This window comes from Apium graveolens, chromosome 11, assembly GCF_009905375.1.
Source record: "Apium graveolens cultivar Ventura chromosome 11, ASM990537v1, whole genome shotgun sequence".
Classification (NCBI taxonomy): Eukaryota; Viridiplantae; Streptophyta; class Magnoliopsida; order Apiales; family Apiaceae; genus Apium; species Apium graveolens.
This window is the reverse complement of record NC_133657.1, coordinates 4,289,208-4,310,220: the sequence shown is the minus strand read 5'-3', so window position 1 is coordinate 4,310,220 and position 21,013 is coordinate 4,289,208. Positions and strand designations below refer to the sequence as shown.

The following is a 21,013-nucleotide window of genomic DNA, read 5'->3' as shown; positions in this document are numbered from 1 at the left end:
TGTCAGTATTATCGTATCACATGCATGCAAGGATTAATATTGTACGAACAAGTACTACTTTACCACTTAAATTAGTACTAAATGGTTTCGAAGTAATATTGCACATGAAGCCGGTGAAACACTGAGCAGCATGAGTCAAGATATTAGATATTGTCTATTGTCATTTGTCACTAGTGGTGGCCAAGCGAGTGTGCCGGACGTGCCGTGCCAGTTTTTCAGCGGGCCGAGTTCCTTGACACATGACTCGTAAACGGCACGTTTGACTGTACGATCCGTGCCGGGTTAGTGCCGGTCCAGCAAAGTCGAGCTCGCGTGCAGCTCGCGAATTTTACGAGCTAGACGGGTCCGGTTGATATATGACAGTAATGCAGAAATTAGCTGGCGGGGCGGGGCGGGGCGAGTCAGGCGGGGTGAGACGGGTAGTGAACTCAAAAGTGAAGAATTGTACTTTGCTGATTTTCAAGTCAAGAATAAATGCTTGCCAGTTGCCACTTGCCAATTGTCTATTATTTTAATTATAATATTATAAAAATCAAGCAGCTCGTTTAGACTATATGTTTGTGCAATTCACAATTATTTTAGTTATAGTATTATAACAATTAAACTGTAAACAACTAACTACTGTGCCGATAATTGTCTCGATTTTATTTTTTTCCAAAATTATATTAAATATTCATCTGAACTTATAATAATAATATGTGTTAAATAAATAAAAGAGGACGGTACCTCTATAAATTTTATTAATTAAAAAAGATTTACAAAAAGTTTGAGAGGACTCCTCTCTAAAAAAACGGAACAAACCGCATTTACATTTTAAACAAACTACGAAACAATTAAAATTTAAAATACATAACAAAATATTCTATCTAATCCACTATTTATTTATACAAATTCTTCTTGTTCTTGTTGTTCGTTGGTAGTTGACGCGCCCGATTCTGATGAAGTGTCCATTGTCATCCAAATATCTTCTTCTCCATCCGAATCATCTTCTTTCCTCCCTTGTTGTCTTTTTGCAGCTTGATCCCAATCTTTTTTACAAACACATATTTTTACAACGTCCGGTGCAAGACTTGATCTTTTCTCGTCCAACACTCTTCTACCTGCGCTAAAAGCGGACTCGGACGCAATTGTAGAGGCAGGAACTACTAAAATATCCCTTGCAATTTTAGCTAAAACCGGAAATTGATTCTCATGATTTTTCCACCATATTAGTATTGAAAAATCTTCGTCTAACTCATAATTATAAGAAAAAAACTCCCGAGTCATACTAAAAGAAGAAATAGGTGTGGAAGTCGTAGTGGAAATTCTACACTTTTGTTTTTTAGTTAAGATTTCCGAAATAGTACTATTAAATCTGCTAACACTACTAGTTTTAGGTGGTACAATATTTTGAGTTTTGGGAGTATATATATCTACAAGACGATGTAAAAAGTCTAAACAATTTTGTACATAAAGTGTATGATTATATGAAACTCCTAACACTTGATAGTAGTGTTCTAACATATTTTCTAAACCCTCCTTCCTAACACCGGGATCAAGAAGACATGCAATACCATAAATATAAGGAAATTCCGTAAAGTACTCAATCCACTTTTTTTTCATTTTGATAACTATTGCAGAAAAGCGATCATCATTTTCAAATTGTTGTAAAGTAGTAACAATATTTACACACTCAATAATAACATGATGTACATTTGGTTCGTAAACATAAGAAAAAATTTTAGTGGCATGTGCAAAACACTCAAGCAAATCACGAACTTTAATTGCCAAATTCCACATAAATTCGTTAATCAATCTATCCTCCACTTGATTTCTGGAATCAGAATTATATAACTCGGTGATAACTACCTTATATTTAATAGCCAAGATAGCCGTTTAAAAGCTGCATGAGAGCCGTTGAGTTGAATTTGCAGAGGTGCAGAGGTGCAGAGGTGCAGAGGTGCAGGCTCGTCAAAGTGATTAATTCACGTGCCGGTTCACACGGGTTGGTCGGGTTACGCGAGTTCAGGCGGGTTGGCGGGTTGACGTGCCGGTCTGTTCTCGCGTCCCGGTTCAGTCTCGTGCCGTGCCGCTTTAACGAGCTGTGCCGTGCCGATTCACGGTTAGAAAATAACGAAACCTTATACGCCCCGTTACTGTTCCTGTTCAGTGCCGAGTTTGACTCGCCCCGTTACGAGTCGAATTAAAACGGTTTACTAGGCGAGCCGGGGCGAGTTCGGGCGGGTTGAACCACCCGTTTGGCCACCTCTATTTGTCACTAACCAATTACTCCCTTATTCGGCACGTATTTCGTACTCTCTGTCCTATTAAATTGTATACGTTATTTTTTGACATATTTTTCAATACTTATTTAAAACATAACTTCACAATATTTTTTTAAAAATATTTTTTTTTGATTGAAACTTTTATTCAAAAAAAAAATTGAAAAAAACATTATCAAACTATACTTTTTAGAATTCTCGAAATACGTGCAAATAGTAAACGTCCAGAATCGAACGGGACGGAGGGAGTATAGTTTTATAATATTTTTTTTTAAATAAAACTTTTATTAAAAATATATATTATGAAACTGTATTTTAAACGAGCATTGAAAAGCGTGCCGAATGGGTAACGTAAACAATTCAGTGTGACGGAGGGCCGGAGTACATGATAATAGGCTTCCTAACCGTTCGATCAAAAATTCGATATTTAGGATGTAAAAAAGAATCTCTTATCAACCCGCTATAATTTTTTGCAGATAGAATAATAGTTCTATAGTTTTTCACCGAGTGGCCAAATGACCAAAATGAACTTCAGTGAACTCAATTAAGGTTAAGGTTAAAGAGATAAAGAAAAGATATATTCAGAGAAGTTACTTTTTCTCATTGATCAAATGTGGTATTTATAGTGTACACTGCTCTACTTATATATGGTTATATGAATCAGTTACAAGTATGTAATAAACTAGACTAATAATCAGGAAGACAATTATGCTAACTATTTACACAGCTGAAGTCTAGGAATCTGATTATGCTAAGTATCTGCACAACTAGTATTAAGGAAAGATTGACCATGATATGCTCAATCCTTAACACGCCCCCTCAAAATGGTCGGCCAGCATGAGAGACCGATTTTGTGAACCAGGGAAGTAAAAGTAGATCGTGGAAGGGGTTTTGTGAGGGCATCTGCTAGCTGATCATTCGTGGATATATAAGTGACCCTAAGCTTGCCGGATTGAACATTTTCTCGTACAAAATGATAGTCCAGACCAAGATGCTTCATTTTTGAATGGAAGACCGGATTTGCACTAACGTATGTGGCACTTGCATTATCACAATAAATTACCGGAGTAGAGGTACTTTGCAAACCCAACTCATTAAATAAGTTACGAAGCCATAGAAGTTCTGAAGTTGCATTTGCTACAGCTCGGTACTCCGCTTCTGTAGATGAGCGAGCCCTTGTGCGTTGCTTTTTAGATGTCCAGGAGATTGGGTTTTTGCCTAGATATACAATGTAGGCTGTCGTGGATATGTAATCATCTCTATCCCGAGCCCAATCAGCATCTGAATAAGCATGAAGAGATAGTGGTGAATTTTTATGCAGAGTAATTCCCATGTGTAACGAACCACTTAAATATCGAAGTAGACGTCGCAAGGCTTGCATATGATCTTCGGTAGGTCTTTGCATATACTGGGCTAATTTATTTACAGAGAAGGCAACACCTGGTCTGGTCAGACTTAAGTATTGTAGGCTTCCAATTAACGCACGATATTGAGTTGGGTCTTGAAGTGCCTTTCCTTTTAATGACAGTGGATGATGAGTTGCAAGAGGAGTTGCAACTGGTTTTGATTCGTCCATATTGGCCCTGCATAAAATTTCAGAAATATATTTCTTTTGACTGAGAAATAAACCAGCAGGATGTGGTAGTACTTCAACTCCCAGAAAATATGATAAATTACCCAAATCTTTGAGAGAGAACCTTGTCGAGAATTTTTTAATGAATGACTCTAAAAATTCTGGATTATTGCTTGTGACAATTATGTCGTCTACATAGACCAACAAATATATAATGGATACATTTGTGTGAAGTGTGAACAAAGATGAGTCTGACACCGCATTTTTAAATCCTGAATTCAACAAATATTTCCGTAACTCTTTGTACCAAGCTCTCGGGGCTTGTTTCAGACCATAAAGAGCTTTGTTGAGCTTGCATACATAATTTGGATATTCAGAATCCTTGTATCCTGGTGGCTGCATAGTGTACACTTCATCTGTTAATGTTCCTTGTAGGAATGCATTATTGATATCGAGTTGGCGAAGTGACCAGCCTTGTGAAACTGCAAGAGAAAGTATTAGACGTACTGTTGCTGGCTTGACAACAGGGCTAAATGTCTCATTATAATCAAGACCAGGCCTTTGATGAAAACCCTTTGCTACTAAACGCGCCTTATATTTAGTAATTTTGCCATCTTTATCCCTCTTTATTCGGAATACCCATTTACACCCAATCACATTTTGTGAGGTTGATGGCTGTACCAAGTCCCATGTTTTATTTCGTACCAAGGCAGCAATTTCATCATCCATAGCCTTCCTCCAAATCGGGCTTTTAAGAGCTTGTGTAATAGATTTAGGCTCAATTTCAGGTGATGCAACCTGAACATTTAAGTTAAGTTTAGTGATAGGTTTTCTTATTCCATTTTGGAGTCTGGTAGTCATATTATGACTTGGTTGATGCAAGACCGGAGGAGTCGAAGAAGGTGAGATAGCAGGTGAATGTGAGGCGGATGTATATTCATTAGAGATAGAAGGGGAGGTGTTGAAGTTTGTGGGAGAATTTATGGACTGACTTTGTGAATTAGTAGAAGAAATAGGAGAGTGCTGACTTACTATGTCCATGGAAGGAGTAGAATGACTTGGTAATATTGTTTCTGAAGAATTTTCTGTAACTGATGATGAAATAGGAAGAGAAAGTGGACACCATTCTTCTAGTAACGTAGGTACAGATGGCGTTGGTTTTGTGAGATCCAAGAATGGAAATTTACTCTCCACAAAATGAACATGTCTGGAGATATATACCTTGTTCGTTTTTGGATCAAGGCAGTAATAAGCACTTTGTGCTGATGAGTATCCAACAAAGATACAAGGAATTGATTTTGGGTCAAGTTTATGTTTATTATAAGGTTTAATCCAAGGATAACATAAGCAACCAAAACCCCTTAGCTTTTGATAATTTGGTTGCTTTCCAAATAATTTAAAGAAAGGAGACTCATTTTTCAGTGTAGGTGTGGGAAGACGATTGATTAAATAAACCGCTGTTGAACAGGCATGCGGCCAGTATTCAAGTGGCATCGAGGAATGAGTTAGAAGAGAAAGAAATGTTTCGACAATGTGTCGGTGACGTCTCTCAGAGTACCCATTGTGTTGAGGGGTGTGAGGGGGGGTTGTAAGTCTTGAAATTCCAGCTACTGCTAGATATTCTTTAAGGGCTTCATATTCACCACCATTATCAGAGTATAAAGTAATAAGAGGAAGTTGGAAATATTTCTCAACTAATGCTTTAAATCGAAGAAATGTATTTTTGGTATCAGATTTTCGTTTTAATGGGTACAACCAAATGTATTTAGTATAATGATCAACAAATAATATATAGTATTTGTAACCATCATGGGAATATATAGGAGCAGTCCATAAGTCTGTGTAGGTATATTGAAGAGGGGCAGTAGAAGAAATAGAAGAAACTGAAAAGGGTAATTGATGCATTTTATTGCAAGCACAAGAATTACAATCTAAAATAGAAATACTGGAAATATTTAGATTATTGGATTAAATAATTTTTCTAAAAGCCTTTTGAGAAGGATGGCCTAATCTATGATGCCAATCGAGCGAATCAGTCTTGTTGCTTGCGAAAACTTGAGGTGAATTAGAATGAATTTCATAAACACCGGACTTAACCGGACCCTGAAAGAGAGAAGCCCCCGTTTTGAGATCCTTCACAAGAAATGAATTAGGTAAGAATTCAATAGATGCATTATTATCATTGCAAAATTGAGAGATTGAAATTATATTGCGAGAAATTGAAGGGACATAAAGAACATTATTAAGGTAGAGAGGAGATCATGGGTGTGAAAAAGACATTGAACCAATATGAGAAATTTTTAAACCTGTACCGTCTCCAATAATCAACTCCTCAGTTTCATCATACGGAGTGTGTAGTGCCAAGTTGTTCAGATTTGTTGTTATATATTGTGAAGCGCCACTATCCAAAAGCCAAGTAGATGATGAGGGAGGAATTTGAACATTAGCAGTGTGTGCTTGAGGAGGTGTTGGTTTCCTGTAACTTTGTGCATAACGGTTCTGGAATGGAGGAGGTGGAGGTGGTATAACATTAGGAAACTTCTGAGTAAACACTGGGCATTGAGATACAACATGTTCTTGTTGACGGCATTACTGACACTTACCCAAGTAGGGACGAGTTTGCTTTATAAAATTGTTGGAAGGGAGTGGGAGAATGCCAGGGGCATTTGAGCGACCGTAATTCTTACCATGGTTGCGAGTTGTAACAGCAAAGGCAGTTGCTGGCATTGAGGAGTCTTGACGATTTTGTTGAATGGTGAGTTCTCTATTTATGAGCTTTTCATGAAGTTCCTCAAATGAAATAGGAGTATCTCTTCCATTAACAGCTTCAATCACAGAGGTATATGACTCATCTAGACCGAGTAGGACACGATCAATAAGATCTTCATGTTCCACCTTTTTTCCTAGAGCAGCAAGTTGATCGGCACAAGTTTTAATGGCCTGCATAAATTCAGTAATAGAACGATTACCTTTGGTAGTGCGGTTAAATTGATCCTTCAATTGCTTAATGTGGCCCCTGCTTGTGTAACAACCCGCACATCCGGACGATTAATTCTAAATCAAAACTAAAAAAAAATACAATTTACTAATCGAAAATTCAATTACAAAGGAGACTATTACAAAAGCGCAGGTAACGGAAGCCCAAAGTCAATCTACTCCAATACTAAGATCCTCGAACTCCAATGCTATCCAACTCGAACTCTTAGGCGAAACCTGAAATTGTAAGAATGAGCTATACAGCCCAGCAAGAGACCAATCGATCCAACTAGTAGGCCAAGTAACACACACACATATAACAAAATACACCGATAATCTATACGATACGATATACGAAACACACACTTTCGATACACATTCTTATTCTTATTCGATACACATAGCACATAAACAACAATAATTCAAAATCCATAATTCATGCCAAGACCACTACAACCCGGTGATAACGGTCCTAAATTTTCTCAAAACTGTCACTACAATCCGGTGACTGCGGTCCTAAGTTCTTATTCGATATTTTCACAAACCATGGCACAAATCAAAGATCTCAAATTATCGTCCAGACATCACATATATATAATAATACATATACTATAACACATAATACTTTCAAATATATCATCACTTAGCCCATATTTTGATAATCAAATATACACGCATAATACACAATTTTAAAAACACTAGTAAGATCGATCAAAAACTTACCTTAAAATCTGACCAGATCTGAATATAGCCTTTTTGACCTACTAAACGACGTTATATTAGAAAATACGAAACACGAAAGTTGAAGATAACGAAAAGACCTCTCCGAAAAGTCCAGAATCACTGAATTCCGACTTACGATGAATTTTCTACGAATTTTACAAGACTGCTGATTTTTGCTGAGAAGAGCCCTACGAATTCTTATATAAAAAACGAGAAAGACGAATATGGTGTATTTATAACGAGACAAAACCCTATATCTTAACCTACAAGTTATCCATATTAGAATTGGATCCAAATTTTAGGCTCATTAGTCTAATTCAATTTTAAATCCTAGTCCTTGTCTAATTTTAATTCTTTTTATTCTATTATTCAATTAATAATCTAATTCTAAAAATTACGGGATATTACATACTACCCTCCTTAAAAAGAATTTGGTCCCCAAATTCCCAACAATCCTAAAGTTCGAGACACATCTACCCCATCTACCCCATGATCTACCAAAGGTCAAACTATGGTCTACAAGATCGAATCCTAGGGAATGTACTAGTCTCATACCTAATACACTCCGAAAGACAGCCTGCTCTGATACCAACTGTAACAACCCGCACATCCGGACGATTAATTCTAAATCAAAACTAAAAAAAAATACAATTTACTAATCGAAAATTCAATTACAAAGGAGACTATTACAAAAGCGCAGGTAACGGAAGCCCAAAGTCAATCTACTCCAATACTAAGATCCTCGAACTCCAATGCTATCCAACTCGAACTCTTAGGCGAAACCTGAAATTGTAAGAATGAGCTATACAGCCCAGCAAGAGACCAATCGATCCAACTAGTAGGCCAAGTAACACACACACATATAACAAAATACACCGATAATCTATACGATACGATATACGAAACACACACTTTCGATACACATTCTTATTCTTATTCGATACACATAGCACATAAACAACAATAATTCAAAATCCATAATTCATGCCAAGACCACTACAACCCGGTGATAACGGTCCTAAATTTTCTCAAAACTGTCACTACAATCCGGTGACTGCGGTCCTAAGTTCTTATTCGATATTTTCACAAACCATGGCACAAATCAAAGATCTCAAATTATCGTCCAGACATCACATATATATAATAATACATATACTATAACACATAATACTTTCAAATATATCATCACTTAGCCCATATTTTGATAATCAAATATACACGCATAATACACAATTTTGAAAACACTAGTAAGATCGATCAAAAACTTACCTTAAAATCTGACCAGATCTGAATATAGCCTTTTTGACCTACTAAACGACGTTATATTAGAAAATACGAAACACGAAAGTTGAAGATAACGAAAAGACCTCTCCGAAAAGTCCAGAATCACTGAATTCCGACTTACGATGAATTTTCTACGAATTTTACAAGACTGCTGATTTTTGCTGAGAAGAGCCCTACGAATTCTTATATAAAAAACGAGAAAGACGAATATGGTGTATTTATAACGAGACAAAACCCTATATCTTAACCTACAAGTTATCCATATTAGAATTGGATCCAAATTTTAGGCTCATTAGTCTAATTCAATTTTAAATCCTAGTCCTTGTCTAATTTTAATTCTTTTTATTCTATTATTCAATTAATAATCTAATTCTAAAAATTACGGGATATTACAGCTTGGTAGAGCATATGTTTTGGCAAGGATATCCCACATCTCTTTGGTTGTGTGCGCTTGAGACACGAGAGGGACCAACGTTTGAGACAAGGTACCAACAAGTGCACCGAACAGTAGCTTATCTTGACGAGTCCAGTAGAGAAATTCAGGATTGGTTTTTTTCAATAGTGTCGGTTGTGACAACCGGAGAAGGACAAGTAAGAGACCCGTCGACATATTTATATAGGTCATGGCCTATCAGAATGGCCTCCATTTGTATTTTCCAAGAGAGATAATTTGTAGAGGTGAGTTTGATGGTGTTGTGAATGTTTAGAAAAGTAAATGGCTTGGTTGGATCGTTGCCATTAGGGATCTGATATGAAGGAGTATCGTTGGCCATTAATAATGTGTTTAAGAAGAAAGGGAAAGATGGATCAAGGCTCTGATACCATAAAGAGATAAAGAAAAGAAATATTCAGAGAAGTTACTTTTTCTCATTGATCAAATGTGGTATTTATAGTGTACACTGCTCTACTTATATATGGCTATATGAATCAGTTACAAGTATGTAATAAACTAGACTAATAATCAGGGAGACAATTGTGCTAACTATTTACACAGCTGAAGTCTAGGAATCTGATTATGCTAAGTATCTGCACAACTAGTATTAAGGAAAGATTGACCATGATATGCTCAATCCTTAACAAAGGTTAGGGTATGGTTAATTTATGCGATTGTTTTGTGCTATTCAAATTTTAATTAATTTAACGGGTCACCGGTGTCCTATACATTAACAATTGAGAAAATTCTCCATTTATAAATATAATCCATACTTCAAATAAATTTAAGTTTATGATAACATAACTATTGAATCATAATTTTTTTTAATATGCCATATTTTATTAAAATATTTGCACTAAAAAAATAAAGTCTCATAAATTAGAAAAATGAATAAACTACGATCCTTAAATATTTGAACATGATTTTGTCCTATTTTAATAATATGAATTTCATCCGATTTTATTTCAAATTAGACCAAACAAAATCACATTCGAATGTCATAATCTGAAAGTGGATCTATCTTAAATTCATAAACAAATATCAATTACTCGTTTTATCTCATATCAGTTGTTTTAACAATTTTTGCACGTTTTTCGAAATGTATAAAATAATATGTTTAAAGATTGTTTATTTGTTTTTCCAAATAAGATTTTATTACTTATAATTTATATACAAATAATTTTTAGAATAATAATTTTTTCATATTAAAATAAGTGTAAGGAGTAAAATCCTATTATTGATGAGCAAATTATGTTGATATAGAATTTTGCAAGGGTTGACTCATGGTTAAAACTTAAAAGAGATACTTCCTCTGTACCTTAATACATTGCCCATATTGTGAATGACACGGGTTTTAATAATTAAAAAATGCAAGTGGTTTAAACAATTGTTTTATATGAAAAAATTCAAAAAACAGTGGGAAACATCAACAAATATTCCCGCTTAACAACCAACAGTGGGAAAACAAGTGGCTAATACAAATATTTTACATAAAGTGGAGAGATTACAAGTGCTAACAACCAATCAGATTGCAGCATTACATGCACACATATTACAATCAAAATTTACAAGTATAAATTGGAAAAGAAACATCAAATTGCATCATTGCTTTACCCCCTATGTAGAAATGAGTTATGCTTTCCCTTTTGATTTGAATGAACCAGCAGAAGAAGACACAGAAGAACTGGAAAATCATCATCACAGAAGGAGGGCAAAGCTCAGCTGTGATTCAAGGATGCAAGTAGTAATGTGGCTTCTGAACAACCAGACAGAGGGGAAACTGAAGCATGGTGCAGTTCAAGAAGTGGCAAATCTGTTCAATGTATCAAGGAGAACAATCAGCACAATATGGAGCACTGCAAGGAGGCAAAAGGCAGCAAGTGAGCCATACAACATGTCAACAAAGGGTCATAACTCGGGGAGAAAAAGAATACAAGTGCAACCTAATGCAATAACTGAGATAAACATGGGGGACAGAGCATGCATAAGAGACTTGACAGTACAACTGAAAGTATCTTCAACTACAACAAATAGAATGATAAAGAGGGGACCCATTAAACCTCACACAAACCCTGTACATCCCTTTTACATCCTTCTTTGAAAGAGGCAAGTCTATTTCAAAGGGTTGAATGGGTTTTAAATTTGCTAATGGGAGACACACCAACAACAAAGAGACAATATTATCCCATGTACAACTTCACACACATTGATGAGAAGTGGTTTTATCTAAGCAAAAAATCTACAGGATAGCCAAGTCAAGCAAATTCATACCTAAAGTTATGTTCACAGCAGCTGTAGCAAGACCAAGATTTAATGCAGAAAATGAGTGTACCTTTGATGGGAAGATAGGCATCTTCCCATTCACTTACCAAGAACCAGCCAAGAGGGCATCCAAATACAGAGCAAAGGGGACAGTTATCACCAAGATAGTTGAATCAGTGGGGAAAAGGAAACAAGGAACATGTTAATCAATGATATTATACCAACAATCATGCAGAAATGGCCAGCAAGTGAAGGTCATAAAACTATATACATACAACAAGACAACTCAAGGACACACATATGCCAAGAAGACCCACAATGGCAACAAGTTTTTGAACAAATGGACTTTACATTCATTCTGGTGCAACAACCTCCAAACAGTCCAGATTTAAATATTCTGGACTTGGGGTTTTTTTAGAAGCATTCAATCTTTAATGCACAAGAAAATGCCAAAAGATGTCGATAATATGTTGGATGCAGTACATCAAGCATTCTATGAACTAGATGCAAGGACACTAGCAAATGTATGGTTATCATATCAATATGTCATGAATGAAGTGCTGAAAGTAAAAGGCTCGAATGATTACCTTGTGCCTCATGTTAACAAGAAAAAAATAGCAGTTGAGGGTAAGCTACCAGTGCAAGTCACTGCACCAATGTGGGTTGTTCACGAGGCATGAAATCATATACATAGACCAAACAGAGCATCAAGTTCAACAGATTAATTGGGGACATGTAAGCATTATTTTGCAGTATTAGTGCTACAAGTAAGCTTAGTTTTAAGCAGTGGTTGTATTAAAAGTAAGCTTAGTTTTAAGCATAACATGTTTATATAAATATTTGATCTCAAAGTGTCCTCAAGCATCATCGACAACATCCACGACCACTAAGCACACACAAGCCACCAGTAGTTTGGTTGTCCATGGCACATAAGGGCGGTAATTTGTCTCAGCAACAAGAACTATCATCATCGATCACATGGGGATCACAACACCAAGTAATTACAATCACAGATGGTTTAACAATCAAATACATAAATAATCAAATATACCAAGTCATTATAACATCACAGCACCAATTCCTTACAATCGAATACACTCAAATAATTATAGGGCATCATCTGAATACACTAAAACAACAATCGAATAAAAGTACATTAAATCAACAATCGAAGCCGATAAGGACATAAACAATCAAATAAACAGGGATTCGCTACAATGGATTTAACCGAATAAATCAAAGAAATAACACTAAACCACAGCACCAATTCCTTACAATCGAATACACTCAAATAATCACAGGGCATCATCTGAATACACTAAAATAACAATCGAATAAAAGTACACTAAATCAACAATCGAAGTCGATAAGGACATAAACAATCAAATAAACAGGAATTCATTACAATCGATCCGAATAAATCAAAGAAATAACACTAAACCACATCACCAATTCCTTACAATCGAATACACTCAAATAATCACAGGGCATCATCTGAATACACTAAAACAACAATCGAATAAACAATAATCGAATAAAAGTACACTAAATCAAAAATCGAAGCCGATAAGGACATAAACAATCAAATAAACAGGAATTCGTTACAATCGATTTAACCGAATAAATCAAAGAAGTAACATTAAACCACAACACCAATTCCTTACAATCGAATACACTGAAATAATCACAGGGCATCATTCGAATACACTAAAACAACAATCGAATAAACAGCAATCGAATAAACTAAAACAACAATCGAATAAACAACAATCAATTTAACCGAATAAATCAAAGAAATAACAACAGTCGAAGTAAAACGATTCCTTACAACAACAATCGAATAAACGATTAGGACCGAGAACATGAATCTTCTGAATCAGCCTCAACATCCAAGTCGTCGCTCGACGGATCCGGAGCAACCACTGGATCTGCAGAAAGAGGGGATGGTGGAGCATCGTTTTGATCCAAGGGGACTTCAATCTCACATGCATGCAACATCGATTTAGGGTTTTCATATGATTTTGCCACCGTCTCATCTGATTTCGCCACCGATTCCTCAAAACTATTTGGACCACATCTCAATCGAATATCTTCTCGACTGTAACTGTGTTCCCCATCACATAAATCACCTTTATCACGGTGATTGGGATCGGAGAACTCGTACATATTTGTAGATTCATCATCGGAATCGGAAAAACCATAATGGACACTCATATTTATGAAGAAGAGAAATTAGGGTTTTGATGGCGGCAGAAAGAAGGGAGAGAAAAGAGAGTGGTGAGAGAGAGAATGGGTATAGATTAGTAAGTGGGGGGATATTTTAGAGTATTTAGGGCAACTCCAAGAGTGGCCAAGATTTTTGGCCTAAATCTTGGCCTAAATTTGCGTCTAAATTTTGGTCCAAATTCATATATCAATATTTTATTCTTTTAACTATTAATATATTGTTATTTTAATGTGTTGATACTAATTCACATACCTATTCATATTAATTTCAAACTTAAAAATTTATTAAATTATAAAACATTACACTTAAACAAGAAAAAATAATATTATAATTAAATTAACTAAAAGAAAAATAACAAATATTGAACTACTCTGAATTAGTATATTATTCCCACAAATGCTCGATTAATGCACCTCGAAGAGTAATATGAGCTTTTTTATTTTTTATTTTTCGATATCGTCAAAGAAATTGTTGATATCGAGTATTTTCATCATTTTCAAGCGTCTCAACTTCTGGATTTGGAATTTCGATCAGATCTTGAATTGGAGCACTCAAATCACGTTCATCTTCAATCAAGTACATTATTAATTTGAATTAAAAATCTATTTTTGTTAAATAACAATTATATATAAATGAAAATTAAAAAATATAATTAAAAACTACTTAATATATATATAATAACATTCAATCAAAAAAACTAATGAATATATAAAACATAAAAAGTAAATATTTTATTATTAAAAAGATTTAGGCCGGTGAATAGTGCTGACCTAAATTTAGGCCGGCAATATTCACTGGCCTAAATTGGAACAGGGCAATAAGCCACTATTGGTAGATTTGGACCGAAATCGGTCCAAATTTAGGCCGACAGGCCACTCTTGGAGATGGCCTTAGATAGGATTTGTTTATTTTTTTAATGTAGTCTTTTTTTACTTTTATGTTAAAAATAGAAAGTGGGAAAAATAATTTAATTTACCTAAAAAGGAAAGTGTGAAAAGTTTTTAGGGACGGAGGGAGTGATAACTATCATCTTGGTCATATGTTCAAATATCACATAAGTAGAATTTATGATTATGTCTCCTGAGTCATTTACTAGTTTGCACTCTAACTGTAGTGGTTGCGGGTTAGCTATTATTAAAAAAATATGTTGATATAGTAATTCAACCACAATCATGAACAAATCTTTAAAATATAAGTACGTTACCGTTTATTTGATATTATAAGAAAAAACTAATAAATAATAACCTGTTGTCATAAAAATTATGAATAATTTTTGTTGATTATACAATCAATCAATGACAGGTCCAGCTAGCATGTACTCATATTACGCTTATGAAATAAAATAATCAAGTAGGTAGTTGACGTAGAATTAAGTACAATGTGAAGTCAGCGATTGGGCTCAGCAGTTTCATCCAATACTGTCAACTCTGCTAGTAATTATTTGCCAGCTTTATTCTATTTTTTTTAATTAATTAAAAACGGACCAATAGTCGAATTCTTAAAAAATAATTTATTCTGCTTCCAGCCTATTGTGTGCCTTAAAACAAGGATCAACTTGCACTTGCAAAATAACGACGAAAATAAGAATACACGTAATAATATTCTTCCAAAGTCTACTATCAGGTTCCGAAAATTATATTAAATCAATATTGAAAACGCGTGGGGCCCTTTGTTTTGAAAATCAGTGGAAATGAGAAATTCATTGATTTTTATGATTAAGCAGAAACTATTTTAAAAATCTTGATAATTTTATAGACTAGTTGGCTTGAAATCTCAGTTTTGCGTAGCTGCTCATCATCGAAAATTAAAAGTTCTCCACATCAATTTCCTAAGATGAAGAGTTATTTTTTTTCCTAATTAATTAATTAAACATGTATACGTCAGAAGTCGAACTCTGAACATCAACGGACAAAAGTTCTAACCACCTCTTCCAATCGATTTCCCCAAGTTGAAACTTGAAAACAATGGGCTCCCTTGAACAGTTAGTTGGTACTGTAGTAGAGCGGGCAATCGGGTCGTATCGTGTACTTTCGTGTCGTGTAATTTCGTGTTTCGTATACGTAAATATGAAACTCGTATCCGACCGGAAATGATTTCGTGTACCCATGTGTGAAATCCATATCCGATTCGAACCGTGTCGTGTACTTTTCGTGTATATTAAATAAAAAATTAATATAATATATATATACATATAATATATAAAAAAATCTATTTTAATGTATAATTTAACGAAATATGGAGAGTGTATATATATATATATATATATATATATATATTTTTACATAGTATTCTATAAAAACTTGTAAATATTTATATTATATTTATATTATATACATAAATATATGCATGTGATGTATATATTAATTTATAAATATATTTATCTCATGTAATTTCGTGTACTTTCGTGTATCTAAATTGAAACTCATATCTGACACTAAATCTATCGTGTAATTTCGTGTTCGTGTACATTCGTGTTTCGTGTACCAAAAATTAAAACTCATATCCGTATTTTTCGTGTCATTTCGTGTCGTGTTCACCTGTAGTGTACCAAATTGCCCGTTGTATGCTCTGTGTAGTAGTAGTATTTGTAGAATGTGAGTTATGGGCTCTAGGAGTTGATCTAATGATACTGGTGTACCCCACGTGGTCCAAAGTTTTTCTTTAACAGGTCTGGCCCAAAGTTATCAAGGGTCCATTAGTCACTCTATAAAATATTGTCAAAAGTATACATCAGCAAAATTGAAGTGCCAATTTACAGGGGGCTATGATCTTTTAGGAACAAACTCTGATTTGTTTCCTCTTCAAAAACATAAAATTATATTGAGGTTGTGTCAAAACTTTATTCAGCACAAAACATTTTTCAGTTAGTATAATAAGAAATGTGATAAACAATTTAATGAAATTGAAGAATAAAGAGTAAATTAAAGAATTATTCACGGATGGAAAAAGCAAATATCAATTTCAACTTTTGTTCTCCATTTTATAAAGATTACACTGTCATATTCAAAACATCAGTGTCAAAAGAAAGGTCAGAAAAAAGATTTGGAGTTTTGTACTTCCACATGTGAAGGCTTTGATGTTATCTCTATGTTTCCCCCTCTACGTTTGTAATTGGGAGGTCCCATCCGACGTGGACATGAGAATCTTGTCCAATTCTTTGGACTTTTTCAACTTATGAATGTCGATAAATTAATAATCTCCATTAATTAATAAAATTTTGTAGTCCGTGCCTTTTATTTTAAATTAATAAATTTGCTAAATTTATAAGATAATATTTTCTATTAAACTCTATAAATCCCACGTAATATATAAACTAATAATTTCATCTTTTATTAAAATTATTTATTTACCTTAATTCACGTGATTTGTAGACTATTGCGTGAACCCGTAAAATTTACCCAGTGCGCACCCAGTAACGACTGCGGGTTACCTACGATAAAAAAAATATATTTATCATGTACTTTTTTTATCCAATATCTTTCTAAGTGCATTAAGGATATCAATGAATCGGATATCCACTCTGATTCTGTCTGATCCAAAAATTAATAGATGCTTCGTTCGCTTCATATTCTTTCTCGTTTCATATAGCACAATTAATTATTTGTCCATTATTTAATCTCACTTGCTCACTTTTTCCTAGACAAGTGAACTTTTCGGCATCTATATATTTATAAACAGATGTTAAAAAAATTAAATATGATATATATATTGATAAATTAATAAATTAATAAATTATTAATTTATTAATTAATTAATAATTTTCTCTAATCCCGAGATTATTAATTTATCGAGGTTTACATGTATCTTGATAAGTTAGAGCTAAGAAGTTAGTAAAAACATAGTGGGCCCGCTTGATAAATCTCAAAATATGTAATTTTTACTTAAAATGAATAAATAATTTATAAGTGGTAAGTAGATGATTATTTATAAGTTATTGCCCTGTTTGGCCACAATTTTTAATTTAACTTATAATTTTTAAGCCAGTAATAATTTATGGAGAGTGTTTGTCGGCTCAACTTATAATTCGAATTTTCAACTTATAAGTCGATAATTTAAATGTTAGTAACGACGTACTTTTTTCAACTTATTTTAATTTTTTCGCCTTTTTATTAACTTTAGTTTTAAAATAGATGTTTTTAAATGTTAATCTAATTTAAAATTCACGAATCGATTTTTATATTTAAAAATTATTTATTTTAGTTCAATTAAGCAAAAAATATTATGACTTATAAGTAAAATTATCAAAACACTTATATAACTTATAAACATTTATCAACTTATCACTTACAAGTCACTTATTCATTTTAAATTATAAGTTACTTATTTTGAAATTTCTCAAACAGGTACATATATAAGTTTTTGGATAATTTTGCTTATAAGTTAGATTTTTTTTACTCAAATAAACCAAAATAATTTATTTTATATCAAATAAACATTTAAACATATATTATAAAGGCCATCCTCCTAAAAAATTTTACCATCAAGACAGCCATCTGCAATTCTTCTCATCATCACAGTGATCAATTTCAGAATATGTTAGAGATATCAATATTTGAGTCATCATCACTATTTTATGACTCAGTATTTGTTGAGTGGCATTTATGACACTTTATTACGCTCCGTAAAACTTTGAATTGGTGTATTTGTACTCAAGTTGTCGATGTTTTAATGTGTTTTCTAGTGTTTTTGCATTTTCAGGCATTATTCGGGTAAGCAGCATGGTTTTAGTGCTAATTGGGTGTTAGGAGGGTGTTGGAATAAAAGCTCGTGGAAAACCAACTCAAATCAGCAAGGAAAAGAAGAAGTCAGAATTTTATACAGGGAGTCAGCGCGCCCGTGCTGTGATAGCGCGCGGCCGCGCCCAAAGAACAGAAGTTCAGCGCGCTCGTGCTGTTGAAGCGCGCGGCCGCGCCAGGTCGAGAAAATAAATTTTGATTTTATTCTGATTTTGATCCAGAAGACTTCTACTCTGCATGGGGTTGCTATATATACATAAATAAGCTCGTTTTTTTTTATAGAGAGACGTACATAGCACAAAGAAAAGGACTAAAGAAGACCGTTTTAGCACAATTTTTAAGGCGAAGAAGATCTAGTTTTAACTTGTGATTCTTTATTTAAGTTGTAACGTTGGATGCTAGTTTTCTCATTCTTGAACCTGTACTCTTGTTTCGTACTTGGTTTTATTAAGTATAAAGACTACGTTTATTATACCATGCTTTCATCGGAACCCACGTAGATGATGAGTCCAATCATGGGCTAATCGTTATCGTGGGGTTCTAGCAGATTTATTTATGGATTTCTTTAGTTGATTTGTTTCGATGCCTTAGTGTGTGGTGATTGTATGATAACCTAGTATTGGTTGTGCTTATTCATCCTATGAGCGTCGCAAACTTATAAGATAGCGTGTTAATTCTTTATGAAGCGAAAGTAAATTTAAGGGTTTAGAACTTGCCATGCTAGCATAGGTTGATGTATTTGATATACATGATTCGTAGGTAATTTTAACCATCTTACTTGACCTATGTAATCACGATGGATAACTTGTGCATTAAACCGTTATGTTGTCAAATTCTATAGACGTATAAGGTCTCAATATAATTGGTGTATAGTCAGCTTCTATCTCTTTTGTGGATGTCTAGTAGTATGGTACTCGTACAACGAAAGTTGGCGTTTATCAGTTTCGTGTTATCTGATTAGTGTCATCACCATTACATGCTAAGGTTAAGAACGAAAAGGCTATTGAATGAAGTACCTGATGAAGTTAGAATCCCATGTTTGTCATATATATATTAACTCAACCATTCTTATTCTCTTAGTTATAATTGTTAGCTTAAGTTTAGTTAAAAATAATCTCAATTTGTTAATCGTCGTAGCATTGGATAATAACCACACCATTATTGCATAGATACATTGACTGAAATTACAAAACTGATTCTCTGTGGGAACTAGAAGATATTCTATATTACTTGCGAACGCATATACTTGCGTGTAATTTAGCCCGTGTTCAGCGACTAACAAGTTTTTGGCGCCGCTGCCGGGGAATTCGGTGTTAATTTTTAGTTTATGTGTTTGTCATCAGTGGTCGTTAAAGTTCAGTGACTCGGACATTGTTACTTATCTGTGTCCTTGTCTTATTTCAGGTGCTCTAGCGAGCGTGTATGCATACGCGTTCTCGGTCTCGTAAGAGAATTCTGGATCAAGCTGAAGAAGAAGCTGTAGTGGTTCGAAGGGAAGTTGTTGAGGACGAAGAGAAGGTAGAAGAAGAAAAAAAAGTCGAGGAACCAGCTTTATTAGTGATGGGAGATCAAGCAGAAATTCCTAAGGCTCTGATGGATTATTCTGAGCCTAAGATCAATGATATTCAGTCAAGCATCATCAGACCAGCTATCTCGGCTAACATTTTTGAGATCAAGTCAAACACGATTCAGATGATACAGAACTCTGTTCAGTTTGGGGGTTTTGGCCTACAGAAGACCCCAACATGCACATCAGGGATTTCATCGAGATCTGCGACACTTTCAAGTTCAATGGTGTGACTGAAGATGCTATCAAGCTGCGACTCTTCCCATTCTCTCTGAGGGATAAAGCAAAATGCTGGTTACATTCTCTACCACCGGGGTCTATCACTACTTGGGAAGATCTTGCTCAAAATTTTCTCACTAAATTCTTCCCTATGGCAAAGACTACTACAATCAGGAATGCTCTTACTCAGTTTGCTCAGTAAACTGGAGAATCTCTGTGTGAGGCTTGGGATCGATATAAGGAGATGCTAAGGAAGTGCCCACACCATGGCATGCCTGATTGGATGATTATAAACTGTTTCTACAACGGATTGGGTGCTACTTCTAGACCCATGCTCGATGCAGCATCAGGAGAAGCCTTGTGGGATAAGAGCTATAATGAAGCTTATGAATTGATTGAACTGATGGCTGCTAATGAATACCAGAATCCTTCCCAGACACTGACTCATGGAAAAATAACAGGAATTCTGGAGTTGGATGCAACAACTGTTATAGCTGCCCAACTTATGGCTTTGACAATGAAGTTTGAAACTTTGGTTAATTATGGAGTTAATCAAATCACTAGTGTCTGTGAGCTTTGTGCCAGTGCCCATGAGACTGATCAGTGTGCTATTTCTAGTGAATCAGCTCAGTTCGTGAGCAACTTTCAGTGATCGCAACAACCTGTGCCAGCCACCTATCATCCTAACAACCGCAATCATCCTAATTTCAGCTGGAACAACACTCAGAATGCGGTTCAACAACCATATCAGC

The 21,013-nt window shown here is 34.6% G+C and overlaps 1 non-coding gene across 1 annotated transcript; it reads right to left on the bottom strand.

Annotated features, from left to right (window-relative positions):
* Positions 1-20,427: 20,427 nt before the first annotated feature.
* Positions 20,428-20,534, bottom strand: LOC141699249 (small nucleolar RNA R71). Its single transcript, XR_012565724.1, has one exon. It is a non-coding gene; the product is annotated as a small nucleolar RNA R71 (small nucleolar RNA).
* Between the last annotated feature and the right edge of the window lie 479 nt (positions 20,535-21,013).